This window comes from Diachasma alloeum, unplaced genomic scaffold (genome assembly GCF_001412515.2).
Source record: "Diachasma alloeum isolate Michigan unplaced genomic scaffold, Dall2.0 Dall_scaffold_00933, whole genome shotgun sequence".
NCBI classification, from domain to species: Eukaryota; Metazoa; Arthropoda; class Insecta; order Hymenoptera; family Braconidae; genus Diachasma; species Diachasma alloeum.
In genome coordinates, this window is record NW_021681050.1 from 64,152 (window position 1) to 85,187 (window position 21,036).

The 21,036-nt window shown below is 40.3% G+C and overlaps 1 pseudogene; it reads left to right on the top strand.

Moving 5' to 3' along the window:
• The first annotated feature begins 12,667 nt into the window (after positions 1 to 12,667).
• Positions 12,668 to 21,036, top strand: part of LOC107045416 — a 34,235-nt pseudogene continuing 25,866 nt past the window's right edge.

Genomic DNA, 21,036 nt, shown 5'->3' on the forward strand with positions numbered 1-21,036 from the left:
TAGGGAGAGCTGCGGCGTCGGCGTCACACATGACCCCCCACTACCATGGATTTCATATGATGTATATTACCCTCCCCTCTATCATGCTACCCCCACTCCTATAATATTGCCCCGCCACTGCGAAATTTTTTAAATACGAGTGACTTGGATTTATTTGTTGTCAGTCATACGTGAAAATATATTTAGGACAGTAAAAATGAACAAAATTTGGAGAGATCAAGACGTCGAACTATTCGATAAATATCTCGCAGATCGGTCACCAAGTGAGAATTACAGGGAAAAACGAAAGCCTAGATTTCGTCAGAAACGCATACGTGTATATGTTGATAAATACACGGAAGATGAAAAGTACATACCGCCGAAAAAACGAATGATCGTGGCGGAAAAAGAACTAGAATGTCAAGTAGATGATTTCCAATCAGGTGATGAATGTTGCTGCATAGACAAAAGTAAAAGAGAAAGGAGTAAAATACATATCAAGTATCGAAGGGATAGATTATGTGGTCAAGACGAGAATGGAATGGATATGTATACCATTTTCCAAGTATGCTACAACAAAGAACCGGCTGAATCCAACGATGAGATAGAAGAGAGTTTTCGAATGATGTGTAATCCTCCATCGCTGAGAAGCATCGCTATCGCTAGTTTATTAAACGATAGAAAATACGCGAAAAATGATAAGACTTTGCATTTGGTGAAAAGTGCAATCCTGTTTAATAGTAATATGTTATTATACAAGATGTGGAAATCAGGGATATATTATTTCAGTGGTATAGAAAAAAGGAGATTATACAAAGTGTGATAAACATGAGAATTGCAAACGATAAACTTAAAAATAATTATGTTGATCATTAAGCCATTTTCTTGTTTATTGAATAAAATAATTTTTTTTATTTAGCGGATCCTTACCTTTGAAGCACATGCATCTGAAGACGAAGGATTTTCTTTTTGTTTTGGGGCAATCAAGCAATAATCAAAAACAGAACCAATTGAAGTTTCCCTTTTTAGTGTTTATTCATTATCATATACAGTGAGCAATATTCTTCAATTTTGTGAATTCACTTTTTGTGTTCAGTTGCGCCGATCTGGAGAGTTCATTACTTTTATTCGCGGAGGTATTTATTAATACTTCTAACTTTTGAACAATTTTCATTTACGCTAACCAAAACTATTCGCCAGATTTTCTACGATTTTATTTTGCTCATTTACTTACTTATATGAAGGTCAGATCGGATGTTCGCCTGTTCGCGGGATTCCTCTTAGTTCCTTAATTTTAATCTTGGCTTCCTTGTCAGAAACAGACCCCTCTTCTCCTTGTTCGAAAATATGATCAATCACTTGGTCAAAGTCTCAAACTGATTTTACACAATAGTTTAATTAATAATCCAATGTGTTCTTCAGAGTGTTGCTGAGTGTCGAAAATTCGATTGTGGTTCTATATATTTTGTTCACTTCTATTTCACTCAAATTTTAAAAGTTTGTTTTATCAAATTGTTGCACTAAGATTTTAGATTAATACTAAAGTTCACTTATCTAAAGTTCACAGTTGTACGATTGTTAAGTTCCTAAACAATTTATTTAGCATGTGTCCTTGCACAGAATTTCTTCCACAAACCGTAACAAACAATTCGCAGCTTGTCGACCGATCCGGGGCAGATATGTCTATCCCTTTTCAAATTTTACTTTTTCTTCACTAAATTAATGATAGTTTTTACTTGAATCCAACTTGTACGTTTGGCAAAATTAAATAAGTTCCGTACGCGTATAGATCCAAGGAGTTCGATCTCATTGGACGTGCTCTGAAGGCATCTAAGTCGATAGTGAATGTTAATCGTGGCAATTGTTGCCGGGCCCAATTAGTTTCCAAGGGGAAAATTGAGTATTTAGCGAAAACGGACGGGATGTTTCGTGGTCCGATCGCACGATTTCCAGCTCAAGTTTCGCGAACCATGGGTTTGATATGCTATGATCGCTGAATCAGCGTGCCACGAGCGACTTTTCGGTTGCGAGGACGTTGTAAAGGTTTTACGAACAATTTTTCTTAGTGAATATTTATTCCGTTTTGGATAAATATTCACTATTCTTTTTTGGAAAATTTTGTAACATGACAAAAGCGAGAGTGGCCGAAAAATTTGCCTGGCCTTAATTCTATAGGGAGTGCAGCGAAGAATACTATTTCCCTGCGGGGGAGGAGACACTGATCTATAAGCAAAAACGACCAATCACTGGTCTTTCTTTACAATAGACAGCAAATGCAAACGAAGTGGGCTGAAAAAGAAAAACTAGAGGCTTATTTCTCATAGGATATTGAGGACTCCCCACCAAGGTTAGATTTTCCAAAATATGGAAAACTCGTAGCTCCTCCTCCCAACTAGTGTTGCATAAAAGAGCCTTACGAGGGTGTTTTGACTACATTTGCGTTTCCGAAAAAATGCCATCAAGTCAAGTGAGCCCATCTCCCAAAAACAGTGGAAGTTTAGTGCGCCCAACAGGTTATAAGCCTGGAAGTTTTAAACGAAAAGTACCTCGATATTCTGTGAAGATGAAAAATCAAAATGGAATAAAAATAGTGAGTGATCGGATAGTGGAAAATAATAGTGAAGAAAAAAAAAGATTGAAAAAATGCTAAAAAAAGTGAAACTCCAGCAACGTGAAGCCTTCAACCCCGGACCTGCCATAAACATTGGCCCTGGCACCCAAGTGACTGAAAAGAAGAAAAACTCGGGAAGATGGTTGATCAATAAATCACCCCATAGCGCTCAAAGTGATTCCAAAATTGTGGATGCGATTAAAAAAACTGAAATTATTCAAGTGANCATCTAAGTCGATAGTGAATGTTAATCGTGGCAATTGTTGCCGGGCCCAATTAGTTTCCAAGGGGAAAATTGAGTATTTAGCGAAAACGGACGGGATGTTTCGTGGTCCGATCGCACGATTTCCAGCTCAAGTTTCGCGAACCATGGGTTTGATATGCTATGATCGCTGAATCAGCGTGCCACGAGCGACTTTTCGGTTGCGAGGACGTTGTAAAGGTTTTACGAACAATTTTTCTTAGTGAATATTTATTCCGTTTTGGATAAATATTCACTATTCTTTTTTGGAAAATTTTGTAACATGACAAAAGCGAGAGTGGCCGAAAAATTTGCCTGGCCTTAATTCTATAGGGAGTGCAGCGAAGAATACTATTTCCCTGCGGGGGAGGAGACACTGATCTATAAGCAAAAACGACCAATCACTGGTCTTTCTTTACAATAGACAGCAAATGCAAACGAAGTGGGCTGAAAAAGAAAAACTAGAGGCTTATTTCTCATAGGATATTGAGGACTCCCCACCAAGGTTAGATTTTCCAAAATATGGAAAACTCGTAGCTCCTCCTCCCAACTAGTGTTGCATAAAAGAGCCTTACGAGGGTGTTTTGACTACATTTGCGTTTCCGAAAAAATGCCATCAAGTCAAGTGAGCCCATCTCCCAAAAACAGTGGAAGTTTAGTGCGCCCAACAGGTTATAAGCCTGGAAGTTTTAAACGAAAAGTACCTCGATATTCTGTGAAGATGAAAAATCAAAATGGAATAAAAATAGTGAGTGATCGGATAGTGGAAAATAATAGTGAAGAAAAAAAAAGATTGAAAAAATGCTAAAAAAAGTGAAACTCCAGCAACGTGAAGCCTTCAACCCCGGACCTGCCATAAACATTGGCCCTGGCACCCAAGTGACTGAAAAGAAGAAAAACTCGGGAAGATGGTTGATCAATAAATCACCCCATAGCGCTCAAAGTGATTCCAAAATTGTGGATGCGATTAAAAAAACTGAAATTATTCAAGTGAGCACGGAGGATAAAAACTTGTGGATGAATATGCTGGAAGACGATCTTGATATTTCCAATCAAGTGTGTGATGAAAATTTGTCCCTATAAAATAAAAATGTGGTGGAAAAGCAGCAACAGCAGAAGGAAAAAATAAAGGATACTGAAGAAAAGAAGCAAGAAAAAGCACGTGCTCGTGAAAGTCGCTTAAAAATCGCTGCAAAGAAGAAGGCCGAATTCAACGCTCGGGAAAGAAGGAGGCAATTGACCAAGGAAAAACAGAGGCGATTCAGGGCTCGTGAAAACCGCTTAAAAATCGCTGAAAAGAAGAAGAAGGCTGAATTGAACGCTCGGGAAAGGAGGCAATTGGCCAAGGAAAAACAGAGGCAATTCAGGGCTCGTGAGTACGAAAAAAATCGCTCTGAGGACCATACATTTACAGAAATCACCTCCGAGAGCCCTGAGGTCGTGTCAGAGTCACAATCATCGATGGAAATCATCCCCGAGAGCCCGGAGATCGCGTCAGAGTCACAATTGTCGCTGGAAATCATCCCCAAGAGACCCGAGATCGTGTCAGAGTCACAATCATCGATGGAAATCATCCCAGAGACCCCGGAGACCATTGATCTTATTTCTCAGACTCCAGAAATGATACAGCCAATGGAAATCATCCCAGCAAGTCCAGAAACTGCTAATCGATTTTGGGAAACTTTGGCCCCCATTGAAACAATCCGAACAACTCCAAAGACTCCATCAATAATCGATTTTGTGCTCGATCATCAAGGGGTTGCTGCCCAGCCTAGAGCATCAAATGAGATATCTCCAAACCCTAAAGGTGAATATTTGAGATATATTCACATCAATTTATTCGGAGTTTTGTGTTTATTAGTTGAATTTGATTTTTTTCTTGTTCCAGAGTGCCAAGAGCCTCGAAAGAGTATTGAGGAAATTGAGGCCGAATTAGCAGAGATTGCTGCAGCTCTGGAAAATCGGGAGCGCGAGGAAGAAAATGAACTCATGCAAGAAGAAGTACATCGCATTCAAGATATGTCAACACAGCATCAGCAGGAGCTTGACGAGATTGATAAGGAATTGGAGCAGATCGACAATCAGGACCGATTGGCCCGTCAGTCTCTCAATTTTGATCTGTTGTCCCCGAGTATTTTCTTTGACTGAAAATTTATTCATATATTTGATAATTATGCATCATTCTGTAACATTTCTTGAAACATTGAATAAACGGTAAATACATTTGAGCATTAAAAATGCATTTCAACTTTCATTTAACGTAACCTTCAATATTCCCTCTCCTACGCCTTGCTGTTTTCCTGCTCCTGGAAGTCAGGGGAAGTTTCACTCTCTCCTTCCTCGTCTTGTTCCTGTTTCCTGCCCTTGAACGTCTTTTTCCTCTTCACTGTCCAGAGGGATTGAGGGGAATTTTCAATTTTCCCTGTTTTTCACCCGTTTTCTTCCCTTGAATGTCTTTTTCCTCCTCACTGTCTAAAGGGTTTCAGGGGGTAGATGGTAGGAGGACTTCTGCAGCTATATAAGCTGCGAAGTCTCTCGGACCATCATATATAACCTCCCCTTCGGTCCTCAGGATTATTTTGTGTTTTATGTGTTTTTTTCCTGTTTTTTGTGTTCTTTTCATTATAAAAAAAATGGTGGTTCCACTGATCGCCCAGGAGGATGTCTGCAGGGTGGTTATCACCCGTATGGTAAGTTTTTATTTATTTATATTTTCAGTTTTTTTTCGTTTTTCCGTGTTTTAGGGTTTCGTGTTTTTTAGTAATTTTCTTAGTGTTTGGTTTTCTTTTTTTTTTCGATTTTCGTCTCGCGTTTTCCGTGTCCGTGTTATTTTAGTGCTCGTTTTTCGTGAATTTTTTCGTGTTCGTTTTTTCGCGTTTTAAATGATTCGTTCAATTTTTGTTCATTTCTGTTCGGTTTTCGTCGTTTTCTGTTCGTTTTTGAACTCCCTCTTACGGAAAACGCATGCATTTTTTGTTCGGTTTTCGGTCGTTTTGTTTTCGTTTTTTGTCTGTTTTTTTCGGTTTTCATCCAAAATTTTGCTCGCGTTTTCTGTCGTGAAAACGTCTTTCGTGTTAGATTTTTCTTTCATTACAAAAACTTTTTGCTCGCGTTTTTTCATTCAAAAAAAAATTATCACTCGCGTTGTTTTTTGTAATGAAAAAAAAATTTTCATTATTTTTTAAAATCTTTTTTTCAGATGCAGAAGACCAGCAGGGAGAGGGCCTACCTCAGAGCAGCCAACCAGTGGCTGCGTTGGGAGGATGAGGAGGGTGAGATTCTTGATGGCGAAGATATCTTCGCCATCAGAGCCCTGCATGCCAGGGCGGAGCGCGCACACACACAAACAAACACACACGCACACACGCACACACACACACACACATTCCCAAACTACTGTCTTTCTTGTTTCCTCATTTTTCATCATCTTTTATTAATTGGTGTCTTTTTTTTTGTTTCAGAGAGGCGATCGGTGGGAGGGCGGACTTGGCCTACTCACCCCCAGAGCTCAGTGTGTCCGGGCTCTAAGGCGTGAGGCCAGACAGTTAGAGGCCGAGAGCGAGGAAGCTCTCGGCTTTTATTACGTGGAGGATTCGTGGGACCTTCACATCCTCTTCGGAGATGCCCCGCCCCGTCCAGACCAGAGCGAGGACAACTGGGACCTCGAGGAGTGGGAGTGAACACACAGCCGCTAGGAAGGCACCGCAATAATAATAATAATAATATAATGTATTTTCTTTTTAAAAAATGTACTTTTAGTTTTAAGTTTTAGTTTTAAGTTTTAGATAAAAAAAAATGAATTTTTTTAGAATTAGGGTTTTTGAATTTAAAAAAATACATTATATATTCCTCTTCTTCATTTCAACAATAAAATACCTTGAAAAATTTACTTCACTCTAAAATGAGTGTTTAGGAAAAAACAAAAAAAAAGTTCACGTTTTTTGTTTCATTTTGAAAAAATTTATTCTTTAAAAAAAAAATTACACAAATAAAAATTTATATCTAGTTTGAATTTATAAAAAATGTTTATTAGTTTCTACTAAAAATCTCAACCTAAATAAAATCTAAAAACTTAATCTAGCTTATATCTAGCGTTAAGTCTGAAACTAAATCTCAAGTCTACTTCTCAATACTAAGTCTTACATCTAATCCCTAATCTCTACCTCAAAAATCAAAAATATTTTTCATTCGCCGGGTACAATCGCGCGTCGTTTTGTCTTACATCCGTAGGGGAGGGTTGCAGCGCCATTATCAAGGCTTCGTTGCGGGCCCGTCGCGCGGATAATCTTGCTCTCGTGTTTCGTGATGACGTCATGGTACATTGTCCGTCGTATACTCTTGTAGTTGATCTGGGAAGGCTCTACCTTATCAACAACGAGGGCACGAATCGAGTCGTACTGAATCTGTTTACGCGTGTCATAATTTAGCCTAACGCCTTGTATTTTACTAACTTCTGCGATGTTTCCATCCGGTTTCTTCACGCGATAAGTATAAAATTTTGTACCGCCAGAGACAAAAGACGTAATGAAACTCCCTTCTCCATAGCCCTCTACTTCGTCGGTCAAGTCACTCAGAAAATTCCCCAGTGGTAACTCGTTAGTTCCATCGCTCACGTAAATAACCGAATCTGTATCATAATATAAAACGGGTTCTTGCTGTTTTTCTAAATAAGAATATAATTTGAGACGTGCGTGAGCTGTTGTATAAGCCGCAATAACAACGTCCCCAAATTTACCAAAGGGAGAGTTTAAACAACATTTTTTTGAATTTTATCCTTGTCGAGTTTTATTCCCTCTCTCGCCTCATATTCGGATATATATCTATCCGTGGATTCATCATCTATGCATTCTGCCGGCCAACCGGAAGCCTCTTGTTTGATTTTTAAAAAAGTGTTTATATACTTGGCAAATAAACCTCCTGTTCGTGTCATAGGATCATAACGTGTTGTTTTTTTATACTCCCAAATTTCACTAATTTCCAAAATTTTATACCCCACCTCTACGGCTTTACGCAGCTCTGGGGCGACCCAAGTCCCCACAAACTCGCGATCAGTGGGGTCACCATGAGGGCAATTGTCTTGCACTAAACCTTCGCAGCATGACCGACAGAGAGGAAACAGTAGCTTACCGTGTGTTTTGACAGGTAAAACTGGGTGAAATAATCGTTGCGGGGGTAAAATGCGGCATTTCACAAGTTCCTCTATCCACGAAATATCATTATTAGGACATATGTGCTGACAATCGTTCCCTACATGTACAATGGGGTGACCGATAGGAAAAATCCCCGTCTTTAAAACATATGGATATAAAGAACAAACGTCGACATATCGAATTTTTTCATGGTGTGTTACGGTATTTCCCGTACGTCTACCGAAAAACGCGTCTCGAGAATCAAAAGCAACAAACATTTGTTGATCGATATTTTCAAGAAAATTTGACAGTTGGAGATCTGTCTTTTTTTTACGAATAAAATCGCATTCCCACATTTCAACGACTTCGTAACCCAAGTTTTGCAATTCCCTTGTAATTTCTTGTAATTCCCTTGTAATTGCTCCTGGTCTCTCATATCGACTGTCTAATGTATCCTTATGGCTCAACTCTTTATCTCTATTAAACTTGAAACACCGTGGACAACCGTGCCAATAACAGCCGTGAAACTGATATGCATATTTTTTATTATTTTCAACATCTTCCCAATAACCATCTAGCCGATGCCCTGATTCCGTTCTGTGCTCGCGAGTCCGCCCGGCGTGTATTATTCGATGATTCTCGCAATGCTCGCGCCAGAGTAACCACTCAATCGCTACTTTTGATTGCGTTTTTCCTAAACGATAACCGCCCTGAGGTATAATACCTATCTGTTTTTCTTTCAAGAAATTTATTTGAAAAATGCGCATACACGTCGAAGCAATCGTTACACACTCTGCAAATGGGCAAACATTCCCAGCATTCATGATTAATTTACGAAACTCCACACACGCTTTCCTTAAAATTGTAACATCGAGTCTACAATAATGCAAAATTTCTTTATAGAAATCAAACTGGCAATTTTCGGCTACGCGTTCATTGTACCAAGTTAAGAATTTTGCTCGATCCTGCACATTCATCGTATCCGCGCCATAATATTTTCTCTCAGGTAAACGTATTCTCAGGCCCAACGTTACTCAGGCCCAACGTATTCTTGTTTCTCTCGTTTATTGAAAAAACGTGGGAAATAGCCTTTTGCAATATCTCCTAAACCAAAGGCCTTCGGTACACTGGCTAAAGCCATATGGAAATAATTCAAACTATCTATAAACTTATTATCCCCAAAATCCATCAAGATTATATTTGTGCCGTTAATAATTGCTTCAATTTCGCTGTTTATCCGACGCATAACATCCCTCAGAATAAATTGTGAGTCATAACCTTTCGCGTTGTGAGCAATACAGACTACTTTTCTATACGCCTTACCCATTGACGTGATGTAATTAACAAACCCACGCACAGGATCCTCACCATCAAAAACATGTTCTCGAGGATTACACACACTGCATGGGCTTCCAATATTCTCCTCAGTTTTCATAATGTCGTCATCGTTCATGCCAGCACAGAAGTCGCACACGGCTTGAGCCACGCAAAGGGTGGGTATGTCTATGTTGACGTCATCAGTTCCCTGCATCACCTCGTCTTGTCTCGTCTCAAATTCATAGAAAACGAATGCCACGCGTTTCTTTTTTGATTTTTTCTTGATTTTTAATGTAGGCATGTAGCATAGATGGGAAATATCTTCGTCCTTTTGACACACAGAGCAATAATACTTATGGCACACGTGTTTTTGACCTTTCCGATAGTCAATTTTCACATTGCATTTTTTACACAATTTTATGTGAGCACATAGAATAGGATTGCTTCCACTAAAAGATCCAGCTTTTTTATGTTGTTCAAAGTACTCCTGGCCATGGAATTCTCGATTACACTCATCGCACCCAATTTTATTGACGATTGTACGATCGCATGGAGGATTCTTCAGACATCTGTCACAAGTTTTATCACAAACATGTCCTCGTGCACTGTAAGGCTTATTACAATGTCCACAATAATATACAGCGCCAAAAAATGAAGGTAAATTTNTACAATCCTTAATCAGACGGCAACATGGATACAAGGTGGAAACATCCCTTCACTGCCATGATTTGTGGACCCACAGGTTGTGGGAAAACATTTTTTGTTGAAAGATTTTTGAAAGAAATTAAAGAAATGTGTGATACACCGATTGAAAAAGGGATTTTCTATTATGCTGAGTGGTAGAATGGATATTCGGATTATGGCAAAAATTTTGTCGAATTTCGAGAGGGCTTACCAAGACCCGGAGATTTTGATGATAATAAACCAAAATTGGTTGGTGTGGACGACTTGATGCGTGAATCATCGAATGGTGCAATAGTCGACTTATTCACAAAAGGCAGTCATCACAAAAATCTCAGTGTTATGTTTATATCTCAAAATTTATTCCACCAAGAAAAAGGACATCGAGATATTTCATTGAATACAAATTATATTGTCGTATTCAAAAATCCTCGAGATCGTGCATAAATAGCACATTTGGCTCGTCAGATGTACCCAGAGCACCCAAAATTTCTACAGGAGGCCTATTTTGACGCCACATCGGAGGCTCATGGATATTTGTTGCTTGATTTAAAACAGTCGACTCCTGAAAACTGCAGATTTCGTACCAATGTATACCCTAGCGATCCCTATCAATATGTTTATATTCCACGAAAGGATTACAATATAAAAGGAAAAGGCTCATTGCGCAGTGTACCAGTTGTTCATNGCCATCCTCAGGAACAATGACTCTAGCCGCACGGGTCAGGCGCTGGGCTACCTTACGTTGCATTTTACCCTTGGATTGTCGAACGAATTGCCACATCTCGTGTATTTCGCCCTTGTCAGCTCTGGCCTTCAATTTCNACCCTAGCGATCCCTATCAATATGTTTATATTCCACGAAAGGATTACAATATAAAAGGAAAAGGCTCATTGCGCAGTGTACCAGTTGTTCATGTGTAATGGCAAAGACAAGTCGCTCTGGAAGCGGCTGTGTTCGCAAGTCGCTCGGAGAAAAGAATACTGCCTTATTATACGCGCTCATTCACGCTCCTGCTAGGTTACGACAAGCAATAATAAAACACGCTAATAAAGATTTGATTCGCTGCATTTGTAAGTGTGCTCTGAATTTGCTGCAGGGAAATATTCCTTTGAAAACTTGCGAAAAGTCAAAATTGTGCAAACATAAAAAACTTTTGAGGAAGTTAGCTGATAAAAATCAGAGTTTATCCAGCAAGAAAAAAATCATCAATCAGAAAGGCGGTGCTTTTTTTACCCATGTTATTGGGGTCGCTTATAAGTGCGCTCATCTCAGCAGTTGTATAGCGATGGAGCATGCACGAAAAATGATACTTGTACCAGAAGATAGTGTGGCACGGCTAAAACAAAATTCCACACATGATGCTCACCGTGTTTTAACTGAATTAGTTGAAGAAATTCAGCCATCAGCTCAAACCCCTGGTACCGTTACAAGTCGATTGGATGCTCAATTATTGGAAATTTTAAATTCGAAAAAACCCAAGGACGATCATGAAAAATGGAAATTGTATAATGACGTTCTGAGAAGGTATTTCTTTTATACACAGCAGAGTAAAATACCTGTGCAAGAAACGGAGACCCCCGACGAGACGGGGTCGAGCGAACGATACGATCCAAATTCTATTGTGGTTACTGTACCTGCAGTATACCAAAGAAAAGCCTCAGGTATACTTGAATATATAGAAGCCGTTGACACTAGTAAAAGACTCAAGTGGGATGCAAAATGACAAGTGACTTTGGATGGGACATCATTAACTGGCGTTACTATTGTGGATCTGATACAAGATGTGGCCAGAGCACGGAAAACATATTCAGCTAAAGGATGGGAACATTTTGCGATGTATCTTCAAAGTCTAAACACACCTCGGGAGTTTCTGGCCAATCCTAAATTTCATCGACCTCCACCTGCACTACCAGTTATTAAACGTCGAAAAGCACTTGAAATTTGAGAGGACGAGGACTTTATAGATGAGCGTCATACAGGGAAAGGTGATACACCCCGTACCTCTCTTGTACATCGTATGCGTAAAAACTTGAAAAAAAGCACACATAAACCCTCCTTACAAAGTGGAGGACTCAGGACTATTATCATGGCTTCCGTTTTAAACGAAGAAAAACTATCGAGGACATATTTTAGCCCTCCAGAGCCGGAGGCATATACGGGGGCTAGAAATATTTTGTCAAAGCACAAAAAAGAAATACCTGAAAATGAAATAAAAAACTGGCTTAATGCCCAGAATACTTATACACTCCACAAACATCAGACGTAAATGTCCACGGTTCATTATACAGTAACAAACATTGATGATGTATGGGAGGCTGATTTGGTTGAGTTGAGATCACTAAAGACATACAATGATGGTATTTCATATTTACTTGTGGTCATTGACGTTTTAAGCAAGTTTGCCTGGGTTGAAGCATTGAAGGACAAGTCGGCACCGCAGGTACTCGAGGGCTTTAAACGTATAATGGGAAGGAGGGGTGGTCGTGAGCCTGTTTGTATACAAACTGACAAGGGAAAAGAATTTATGGCTAGCAGTGTCCAAAAATTTTTCTCTGATAAAAAAATTCAATTTCGTGTTGCGCGTAATCCTGACATAAAAGCCGCAATCGTGGAACGCCAAGGATCAATTCGACAAGCTTTTTACCCTCCTCCAAGATTCGATCAACGCAACCAATCAGATAAAGAGTGATCTGGCAATGTACAAGAATGATATTAAGCAGACCTGTCAGAATCTGGAGGCTCAGGTTACACTCAACCATAACCAACTACAATCTCAGCATGATGCATTTAAGACGTATGTAGATGAAAGATTTTCTCGTCTCTAGTCTATCAAGCCCGCTCAAGGGGATTATACTCACCCAGATTCTGTTATCCCACAACTACAAAGGAAAATTGATCTGTTGGAAAGAGAAAATAAGAAATTAAATATTGTGATGAGTGGGATGTGCTCATCTACAGCCTCAGCTGATCGAGACGTGAGAAATCTGCTTAAGGACGGCTTCAATCTTCCAGACGAGGTAGCACAGGTTAGATTTATCCCTCTAGCAGGCAAAATACCCAACATTATTATTGTCCAACTTAAATCCATCGAGGGAAGGGAGAAAATCCTGAGCAACAAAAAAAACCTAGGACAAAATGTACTCTTTCGTAATATTTATATTGAGAGAGACCTGACCTCTCACGAAAGCCTTATTGCCAGGAAAATCAGGGAAAGAGCCAAGCTAGCCAAAACCGAGGGAAAATCAGTATGGTTTACCCCCTCTAGATTATCAATTGACAACGTCGTATATCGCTGGAATGACTCTATACAGGAGTTTACGCCGGCCAGTTCTGGTCCACACAGGAAGAATCAACCCCTGCAAGAAACATCCAGCCATGCAATGGAGTTTCAAACTTCTTCACCGCAACAGATCTCTCCGAGTCAAAGTCGTAGAAACACCCAAACTCGTTCAAAAAACTGCTGAGGGGCCGAAGGTTGCAGATCGTTTTCTGGAATCTCCACGGCTTCAACAACCTTCTATCAAGCGGAATAACCTCTCAAGATGCCTTCGTCTACTGCTTCACTGAAACCATGCTGCTATCACCTCCGTTCAACGTACCCAGCGCTTTGAAGGGATATTCCAGCCACTGGAGAAACGCTTCGTTGAAGCACAAGGTCGGGCGACCTAGTGGAGGACTTGGATTTCTCTCGAAAGAACCTAGTTATCTGATAAGTATTTGTGACTCCTGGATTTGTTGTAGATTTTGTTTCGAGTCGACAAACTTTATTATTGGAAATTTATATTCACAACGCTCAAGTGATCTTGTATCTTTTTTAGACAAACTACAAAGACTACTAGATAGAATTGAGGAGGCCTTTGGGGATGACCTGCTCATCATTGGCGGTGATCTGAATGCTCGGGTTGGCGGCTCTGACTCTCTTTCACCTGACCTATTCCTCAATACCGCATGTCATCAAGACGACTTGAACACCGATCTTTTTGTCTGTCCCAGAGGACCCACCGTGATTGAGTTCATGCATAAAAATGGTTTAATTCTTATTAATGGAAGGGTAAGTAGAGACAGACCTGCCAACTGGACATTTTTGAGTCACTCTGGTTCAAGCGTTATCGATCTGGTCTTCGTCAAGGCCTCCTCATTAGACGTAATCTCAGACCTTAGTGTAGATCAATCAATCCCTCTCGCTGATCACTTCCCGGTTTCCCTGTTCATTCATAACCTCACCGACGATCCACCAACAGACCCCGCTCCTCTTCCCACATCCTCTCAACTCCCACCTCTGAATCCTGATTCTCTCTTCATACCAAAATGGGGCCCCGCATGCCGCAGATTCTATCCTGACCTACGAAAGAGCCATTAACTCCTTAATTAACAATCGTCCGTTCCACTCCTACACTTCCCCTGATGAATTCAGCTCTGCATTACACGATATCATTATTACTGCGTCCGAGCAAGCTGGTTTAATGAAGCCTTTGCTCTCACCACTGAAATTTCATTCTTCAAAGCAGGTGCCCTCATGGGCAAAAGACCACAATGTAATTGAGAAAAAAGCTGAGGTGTCGAAGCTCAGCCGGATTTTCAAGAAAAATAGATATTCTATCGCTGCTAGAAATAACTTGTATATGTCAAGAAACGGCTATAAATCACTCATTAATTTTAAGAAAAAAGAAAGTAAGTTCAAACTAATGTCAGCCCTAAATAATCCAAGTTTGTCAAAAAATTTCTGGGAAAACTTTAAGAGTATGAAACCCGTTTCAGGCATGACTTGTAAAATCCCCATCGAAAGCTGGAATAATTTTTGTGCCTCAATCTACCCTCCAAAGGACACCCCCTTTTTCATACCTACTATTAACCGAGTCTATGAACATGAGAAAATGATTACGATGAATGAACTTGATTTGATTATAAAGAAATTAAAATGCAATAAAGCAACAGGTCCTGACTTGATAGCCAATGAGTTTTATAATGCGCTTCCTTTCAATGGCAAATTGATTCTTATTGAATTGTTCAACTCTGTCTTAAGATCGGAAATATATCCAGAATCGTGGGGCGAACTAACTATAATAATGATTTTTAAAAAAGGTGATCCTACTGACCCATTGAATTACAGAGGAATTGCTCTGGTAAATCACATAACAAAACTTTTCACGTATATCATTAAAGAGCGACTCGAAAAATGGGCTGAAGAGCAGAAAATACTTCCCCAATCTCAGTTTGGTTTTAGAGCCGGTCGTGGATGCACTGAGGCGATTTTCACGCTGCTCACAGCGGTGCAGCTTCAGCTCAGATTACCTAAACGTGAAGTATATGCCATATTTGTTGATTTTCGATGCGCATTAGACTCGGTGCCCCACGATAGACTCTGGATCAAGCTGGCGGATCTGAATATCAGCTCCAAACTCATCAGAATAATCAAATCTCTATATGATTGTGCCAACATCAGAATCAAGAGTAATAATCAATACACTGAGAAATTTGATGTCACAGAGGGTGTTCTTCAGGGAGAAACCTTGAGCGCCCTTTTGTTTATCTTATACATAGCAGATTTCGAGCAGTTCTTCAGAGATAGAAACATAGTTGGATTAAATATAGATGGGATAAACGATGTCTTAATGCTACTTTACGCCGATGACACCGCCATCTTGGTTGATTCACACATTAAATTGGAAAGAGCGCTCAGGGTTCTCTCGGAATACTGTGACCTGAACGGCCTATCTGTTAATATATCTAAAACGAAAATTATGATTTTCAAAAGATCAGGAACATTTAAGAATCTTGCCTCGAGATTTAAAATGTATAAAGGTTCTGAACTCGAGGTGGTAAGGTCCTACATGTATCTAGGTGTCCCGCTCTCCAGAAATGGTTTTTGTAACGAAGCTGCCAGAAATGCTATTGCCAAAGCAAAAATAGCTACAGGAACAGCTTTAAAATGCCTCTTTAGTGCAAGAATTAACTCCTTGAACTCTTACGCTACCCTGTATAATGCCCTCGTCTCTTCAACTCTCCTATATGCTATCCCCGCCTGGGGTTTACTTCACTCTGAAGATCTAGAAAGGGCCCAGTTGGACTTCTTCAAAAGAACCCTTAGCCTTTCGCGCTGCACCCCAGGGTGGGCCCTAAGGCTTGAAACGAATATCCCTCATATTAAGTATAGAATTATGAAGCTGACATGGGATTGGCTTTTGAAAATTCTGAAATGTGATAGCTCTCATCTTCCAAATATCTGTATACAAAGGCTCTCTCAACTGTGTCGAAGTGACCACTGTGATACTAGTTATAATTGGCTCTCGTGTATACGGGATCTTCTAGAGATCACCAACTCCTCTGACTTATTCTATAACCTTGATCATGCAGCCCTAGCAGGTAAAACAGTAGAAATTTTTAATAGATATGAAAGTATGCTAAGGGAGAATAATTTGAATAGCTGGAGGATTTCAAGCTCCGGGCAACTCACCCCTTTCTTTAACAAAACTAGCCTGGCATGGAGAGCTAATTACCTACTCGAGAATCACGACCTACATATTAAGAAACTGCTAGCCCAAGTGAGACTTTCAAATAATTATGTGTGCTATTTTTATATTGATAATGTGAGAGTTAATTTTAAAGCAAAGCACATATGCAATTATTGTGATCTCAATAGACTTGATAGGATTCAGCACTCCTGTATGGAATGTTCTGCCACTTCACACCTGCACGATATACTATATGATAAACTGCCTAATCTGGCTGGTCAAACCTTAAGCATGATTGTGTTTAATGCACACTTCACTGAAAATAAATGCTTATATTATTTTATATCGAACTGTCTTACAACGAGAAGACGCTTAGACGTAATGAATGCCTCTACACGAATCTCTCAAAGATCAATCAGTTTCTGTCAGTAATTCTAACTATTATCTATTCTATGATGTTACTGTATAGCACAAAATCTAATCTACTCAGTTTCTTCACTATCTGGGAACCCCAAATGTATTTCTTGTGATATGAGCCGCTCTTGTATGCACAATCAAACATAACAAACAAACATAACTCATAAACACTCAATGTACTTAAGACTTTCTCTACCCCCATGCGAAGGGGCAATGTATCCCAAAAGCATTAATAATAAATAAATAATAATAATTTTTTACATATACGTGATAGGAAAGATGCCTCCTCCAACTTTGTTAGTAGCGGAACAGACAATAAGAGCAAGGCAAATCTACCACAAACATTTTTTCTACCTACTGCGGTTTTCAAGGACCTGACCGATCTCGTGGGTTTCATGAATAAGTTTGCACCCTTGAAGGATCATACAAAATTTGAGTATTCTAACAAACAAGGCTTTGTGAAAATTGGAAGACATTGCACCTCCAAAACATGCGGTAGCACGGTACACGCATTCGACTTTTCGGATAAATTGGCTGATATGTTGGGGTTTGAGAGGCGCGTGCATAGTTTCACAAACGCAAAGCCGTATTGTGAGCGATATCTACCTGCCAGTCCGGCCAGGGGTTTACCTGAAAGCTTGTTCATCTATAGTGACCTTTGTGTACCCTATGTAACAGGTGATGTGCAGTCATCTCTTTTACGAGTGGTACCATTCAATGCTTCTGGTTATACATATGGAGCCACACACTGTGCTACTTTTTCAAATCCTCATTATATTCCGTTGATGAGATACTCATTTCGCACAATTGAAATAGATATAAGGTGCAATCGTGGTGAAATGATACCATTCGAGTACGGACCCTTGAACGTGATACTTCATTTCATGAGAATTGATTAACCAGCAAAATGAGTCCTTACATTGCATATTACGCGAACCAGGCTGGTGGAGCATCAGTGGAGAGATACAATAATTTCGGACGGGTCTATGTTGGGAGCCCATATCAACGGGGCCATGGAATTGGGGCTTTCCTCGGGAGCCTCTTTCGTCGAATTCTGCCCGTCCTCGGTAGTGCAGCTCGAGCAGTCGGTAAAAAAGTTCTCAACGCGGGAATTAACGTTGTAGGCGATGTAGTGTCAAACGGAAAACCCTTAAAGGTGGCACTGGAGGATCGGCTAGCGGAGTCGGGATTAAAATTAAAAAGGAAGGCACAGGAAAAAATTGGGTCCATGATGCGTGGATCAGGATATAAAAGAAAGCGTAAACGCCTCGCATCTCATAAGCTCACTGGACGCGGGTCTGCCAAGACATCCAAAACGAGGAAGACTAAAAAGAAGAGAAAGATTCAAAAAAATAAGAAAAAGGAAAAAAAGTGAAAACAAAAACCAAGAGAAAGACTCGCGATTTATACGATATTTGCAACTAATCATCATGTCGTTTCTACATTCACACTCTTCCGAGTCCATGAAATCGGAGCTCGATCTGTTCGCTATACCCCCGACGCAGACGAGTATTGAAAATTCTCAATTTGTTTATTATAATCCTGTGTCTATTTTATCGGACGACGCCCCAATCGAATCGATCGTACCAGGCCATGGAGAAGAATACATCGATTTGGCACACACTATGATAAAAATTCGAGCGAAAATTTTGAGACTCGATGGCACTGCTGCTGTTGAGGATACCGTCGGTCCTGTGAATAATTTTTTTCATTCAATGTTTAACCAAGTGAATGTATATTTCAATCAAAAAGTTGTTATGCCGCCAAATAACCTCTACGCCTATAGAGCATATATTGACATGTTGCTAAGCTATGGAGAAGATGCCAAGTCCTCGCATCTTGGAATGGCTCTATGGTCAANCTGCAGCTCGAGCTCGAGTTGTAGGCGATGTAGTGACAAACAGAAAACCCTTAAAGGTGGCGCTGGAGGATCGGCTAGCGGAGTCGGGATTAAAATTAAAAAGGAAGGCACAGGAAAAAATTGGGTCCATGATGCGTGGATCAGGATATAAAAGAAAGCGTAAACGCCTCGCATCTCATAAGCTCACTGGACGCGGGTCTGCCAAGACATCCAAAACGAGGAAGACTAAAAAGAAGAGAAAGATTCAAAAAAATAAGAAAAAGGAAAAAAAGTGAAAACAAAAACCAAGAGAAAGACTCGCGATTTATACGATATTTGCAACTAATCATCATGTCGTTTCTACATTCACACTCTTCCGAGTCCATGAAATCGGAGCTCGATCTGTTCGCTATACCCCCGACGCAGACGAGTATTGAAAATTCTCAATTTGTTTATTATAATCCTGTGTCTATTTTATCGGACGACGCCCCAATCGAATTGATCGTACCAGGCCATGGAGAAGAATACATCGATTTGGCACACACTATGATAAAAATTCGAGCGAAAATTTTGAGACTCGATGGCACTGCTGCTGTTGAGGATACCGTCGGTCCTGTGAATAATTTTTTTCATTCAATGTTTAACCAAGTGAATGTATATTTCAATCAAAAAGTTGTTATGCCGCCAAATAACCTCTACGCCTATAGAGCATATATTGACATGTTGCTAAGCTATGGAGAAGATGCCAAGTCCTCGCATCTTGGAATGGCTCTATGGTCAACTGATACCGCTGGCGCTATGGATACTGCTGCAGTTGTGGGCGCTGATGTGAAAAAAAATAAAGGCCTAATCTCTGGACAAGTATTTACGAAAGGTGGAAGACCGTTTGATCTGCTGGGACATTTGCATTGTGGCGTTTTCAATCAAGATAAATTTTTGATGAACGGTGTAGAGCTACGTGTTCGTCTTATCTGCGCAAAGGATGAATATTGTCTCATGGACGATACTACACTTAATTATAAAGTAAATATTGTAGAGGCCTCATTAATTGTTCGACGCGTGAAACTCAGCCCTGGAATATTGATAGCTCACGCTAAAACGCTTGCAAAGACAACTACAAAATATCCCTTGACCCGTGTTGAGGTTAAATCTTTTGTTCTGCAAAATGGAATTATGAGAGAGACGATAGAGAACGCAATTTTAGGTCAACTGCCTAAAAGAATTATACTAGGATTTGTCGACAATCCCAGTTTCAATGGAGCGAGAAAGACGAATCCCTTCAACTTCCAAAATTTTGGAATCAACTTTTTATGCCTGAATGTCGATGGACGCCAAGTACCTTCGAAACCCCTGCAACTAAGTTTTACCTCTGACGGGTGTCCAGATGTGGAAGCTTTTAATACCTTATTTGCGGGGACTGGAACGCATTTTAGTGACCATGGAAATAACATATCTCGTCTAGCATATTCCGACGGCTTTTGTTTATTCGCCTTTGACCTGACTCCCGATTTATCTGCAAGTTCTGCCGGTCATTGGAATCTCGTAAAGAGTGGGAGTGTTCGTATTGAAGTACGATTCAACAAAGCAACAGAGCAAAATGTAAATTGTCTGTTATATGCTGAATACGATAATTTGTTGGAAATTGACTCAACAAGACAAGTTATTGTCGACTACAGTAGCTGAAAAAGAATACTAAACTATTTAATAGAGGATCAGGACACAATTACGTTAGTTGCGTCCAAACAACCGAGCAGGTGTCACACCATAAACTTTTTCTACCCGGGTCACAAGGCCACGACTATTGTCCTGCGTACCATCGTCTTATGAATACACTTGAGCTCCTGAAGCTACTACCGCATACCGATGCATGAATTGGAGGCGTCTACCCTGCTGACCGTGTCCCCTGGACATGGTCCCGGCCCTGTGGCATCATCATCAACACGGATAACCCCAACCAAGCAGGAAGCCACTGGGTTGCCATTTACCTCGGTTCCAATGGACGAGGAAGCTATTTCGACAGCTTCGGAATGCCGCCCTTCGACACAAAAATCGCTCAGCGTCTGAAGCGAAATTGCCATGTATATGAATGGAGCCAGAAAAGACACCAAGATATATCGTCTGATGTTTGTGGCCAGTACTGCATTACTGTGCTTCNCCGAACTTTCCGGAAAGAACAAGGTGGCCGCGACAAACATGTTCGCTGTTCCAGTTCTTCTGTACTCCTTTGGCGTGCTCCAATGGAGGAGGGATGAGCTGAAGCAGTTGGACAAGGATACTCGTAAGCTAATGAATATCCACAGGAGCCTACATCCCCGATCTTCATGTCCCCGTTTATACTTCCCGCGTGACAGTGGTGGCCGAGGACT